The sequence below is a fragment of the Triticum urartu genome, chromosome 2 (assembly GCF_003073215.2).
Source record: "Triticum urartu cultivar G1812 chromosome 2, Tu2.1, whole genome shotgun sequence".
In the NCBI taxonomy this organism is placed as follows: domain Eukaryota; kingdom Viridiplantae; phylum Streptophyta; class Magnoliopsida; order Poales; family Poaceae; genus Triticum; species Triticum urartu.
This window is the reverse complement of record NC_053023.1, coordinates 635,482,871-635,487,101: the sequence shown is the minus strand read 5'-3', so window position 1 is coordinate 635,487,101 and position 4,231 is coordinate 635,482,871.

Here is a 4,231-nt window from a genome sequence, read left to right as displayed (position 1 = left end):
GTCCCTATCGATCATACTTTGGATACGCGTTTGCAGCGCAATCAGCTCGTCTGACGAACACCAGTTTGGTCTCTTCTCAACCCAGGAGGTGAGCCGCACGGGGGCGTCGGAGTTGAATTCGGCAGCCGCGGCCCAGGTGGCGTCGCGGGGTTCGATGATGTAGAACCATAGCTTCTGCCATTCCTTGAAAGATTCCACGAATGTGCCTTTTGGACAAGAGACATTGGTGAGCTTGCTCACCATGGCGCCCCCGCACTCTGCGTGTTGTCTGTCCACCACCTTGGGCTTCACGTTGAAGGTTTTGAGCCACATCCCGAAGTGGGGGTGGATGCGGAGGAAGGTCTCGCACACGATGATGAACGCCGAGATATTGAGGAAGGAGTTCGGGGATAGATCGTGGAAGTCTATCCCGTAGTAGAACATTATCCCGCGGACGAAGGGGTGGAGTGGAAACCCTAGCCCGCGAAGGAAATGAGGGATGAACACTACCCTCTCGTTGGGCTTCGGTGTGGGGATGATTTGTCCCCGGGCTGGAAGACGGTGGGCGATTTCCTTCGCCAGGTACCCGGCCGCCCGAAGCTTGGCGATGTCCTCCTCCTTAACAAAGGAGGCCGTCCATTTGCCTTGACCTCCGGATCCGTACATGGTTGAGTGCTTTCTCGAGACAGGGAAATGGGAACTTGGGCGTTGGAGCTCAAAAACGGAGAGGCAGGAAGAAAACGTGGGAGAAGAAGGAGAATCTTATCTCCTTATAAGGGCGGTGAATATCGAACGCCCCCCCATTCGCCTTAAAATTCACCTGCTCCCAAGGGCTGTGTAAACGGCATGGTTGGGTTACCCATGCCCGTGTTGATGAGAATCCCATAATAAGGGGACACGATCTCTGCTTTGACAAGACGTGCCAATGACAACCGCATCTCGAAACATGGGGCGAAAAACGGTTCAAAATTATGACCGGACAGGCGTGACGTCACATTACTAAAGTTGTCAGCAGATTGGACTCGTGTGTTATTATATTCTCTCTGCGGTTGTGTGCTGTGTGTGTTACAGGTCCGGACACGATCAATTCGTCTGGAGACTATTCGGGAGTCCGGAAGGAGGAACCCGCCTTGCAATGTCGAAGACAGCACAACGCGTCTGATACCTTGTCATTGAAGCCAGGTTCAGGGGCTACTGAGGGAGTCCTGGACTAAGGGGTCCTCGGGCGTCCGACCTGTTATCTATGGGCCAGACTGATGGGTTGTGAAGATATGAAGACCGAAGACTGTACTCGTGTCTGGATAAGACTCTCCTTGGCATGGAACGCAAGCTTGGCGAACAACTATGAAGATTCCATCTTATGTAAGCGACTCTATGTAACCCTAGATCCCCCCGGTGTCTATATAAACTGGAGGATGTAGTCCGGAAAGGATATACTCAATACCGTAGTCATACAGGCTAGACTTCTAGGGTTTAGCCATTACAATCTCGTGGTAGGTCAACTCTTGTAATACTCATATTCATCAAGATCAATCAAGCAGGAAGTAGGGTATTACCTCCATAGAGAGGGCCCGAACCTGGGTAAACATCGTGTCCCCTGTCTCCTGTTACCATCAACCTTAGACGCACAGTTCGGGACCCCCTGCCTGAGATCCGCCGGTTTTGACACCGACACTGGCCGTGACTCATCCAGCTACGGCGGCTCCTCCTCCGGCGACAGCTCCAGTAGTGGCGGCTATGACCAGCCGCCGCGCCCGTTTCGAGGGTGGCAGCGGGTCATCTCGTCGCCGCGCTCCAGTGAAGCATGAGGAGGTATCTGGCTGAGCCCAGGAGAGCACCATGGGCCCGTCCTCGCGAACTGCTGCGGGGGCACGCGCCACTTTGTTTTGTTCTTTTCTTCCTGTATTTAAGAAGTAACAAGTATGGGCCCTGCAACTGAACCCGAGCGATCTCCTCCTGCTACGTACTGAAGCCGATCGATCGACCCCTTTGCTCCTAATTGAACCTGACTGAGACTCCTACGCTGCTAACCGAACCTGATTGATCGTTGTTGCTGCATGCTTACTGAAGCTGATCGAACCCCCGTGCGAGACGAAGCTAGCCGGTTGGGTTGCCTCTAGATGAACAGTGCCCATTACTGTCGCGCGTGCAATACGTAGAACGAGTTGAGATGTGGTGTGAGTCGAGCCGGTTGGGTTGGCTGTGGATGAACAGTTCCCAGTGGGGGGTTGGATGAATAGGACCCCAACCGTGTGTATAGGCAGTTGCCGCTGGATGAACATGACCCCGTAGTATATAGTACGCGGTTGCTGCTGGATGAACAGGAGCCCAAGGAGGCCGCCACACACCCCAGCCGGTTGGGGGTGGATGAAAAGGACCCTGTGGAAGCTGGTTGAACTGAAGCCGGTGGAGGTTGGATGAACAGTAGCCCTTGGATGAACAGTGTCTGGTGCAGGGTGGAGACGATGGATGAATAGTAGCAGGTGGAGGTTGGAGGAACTCGACGGTGGATGAACAGTAGCCCGTGGAGTCCCATTTTGTGGTACGCCACACCCCTCCCGATGAACAGGACCACCATTTCGACCGTAGGAGGTCGAAGATAAGTCTGTTTCCTCTGTTTTGCGGTACGCCACATCCCTCCCGATCAATAGGACCCCATTCGACCGTAGGAGCTCGAATAGAAGTCTGTTTCCACCGTTTTGCGGTATGCCAGATCCTTCCCGATGAACATGTCCCTATTTCGACCGTACGCGGTCAGGCAGAAGGCTCGTTTCCTCCGTTCTGTGGTACGCCAGACCTTGTTTCGGTTGTTCCGTCCAAGCCGGTTGGCTCCCGAATAGGATGCATTCCGACCCAGTGGCTTCACTCCCGATGAACAGGACACATTCCGACCCAGTCACTTGGCTCACAGTGAAGACGATATTGTTTCCTCCGTTCCGACCTAGCCGGTTAGCTACCGATGAATAGGACGACGTTGCTGTCGTCCGTTGCCTCTCCATGTACACGAGCCCTGGCCGTATGTATGCGCGAGTACGCATGCGAGACCCCGCCTTTATGTATGTATGTAGCCGTATTTAATTTCTTGCGGCCTGGTTGTACGTACGTGTACACGATATATATAGACGGGACTGCGTGACATGCTACGTTCGCGCCTCTACTACAACACGTGCATCTCCTTATTCGGACACGGTTCATCGCTGCAGAGAGACCGATCGACCAGTATGTACGTACACGATCGTGACCAGACAGATAACCCGACGTACGGTTCGACCCGGTGGGTCCCAGCTGGCAGGGAGGATAAGGAGGCACTTCCTTCCGTGCTAAGATATAGCTGGAGGGTCCCAGTTGTCAGGGGGGAGAATCATTTTTTGCCCGTAATACGAACGCACTTCCTTGCGTACGAAGATATAGCTGGTGGGTCCCAGTTGTGATAGGTAATAGGATAAACTACAAAACAAAATAAAATAAGTAAAATTGCAGCAAGGTATTTTTGTGTTTATGTATATATATGATAAAAGTAGACACGGGGGCCATAATTTTCACTAGAGGCTTCTCTCTTGAGCACATAACATATGGTGGGTGAACAAATTACAGGCATCACGTCCGAGACAAAGTAGACCAACTCCAGCCTGCATCTATTATTATTACTGTTGGGAATCGTTGCACGGAAAACAAAAAAATTCTATGCACACACAATGATCTATCCGTGGAGATGCATAGCAACGAGGGGGAGAGTGTGTCTACATACCCTTGTAGACCGTAAGCGGAAGCATTTCTTAACGTGGTTGATGTAGTCAAACTTCTTCGCGCTTCAACCGATCAAGTACCGAACGCACAGCACCTCCGCGTTCTTCACACGTTCAACTCGGTGACGTCCCTCGCCTTCTTGATCCAGCAAGACATCAAGGTAGTAGATGAGTTCCGTCAGCACGACGGCGTAGTGACGATGATGGTGAAGTGATCCTCGCAGGGCTTCGCCTAAGCACTACGAAAATATGACCGGGGGTGTAAACGATGGAGGGGGCGCCGCACAAGGCAAGGCAATTGTCTGTTGTGTGCTAGGTGTCCCCCTCCCACATATATATAGGTGGGAGGGAGGGAGGAGCAGCCAAAGGAGGTGCCCAAGTAGGAGGAATCCTACTTGGGGTCCCTCCCAAGCGGTGCCTCCCTCTTTCCTCATTTGGAGTGCGGGGAAAGGCAAGGGAGGGTGGTACCCCCTTTTCCTTTCTCCCATGAGAGGGAAAGGCAGGAG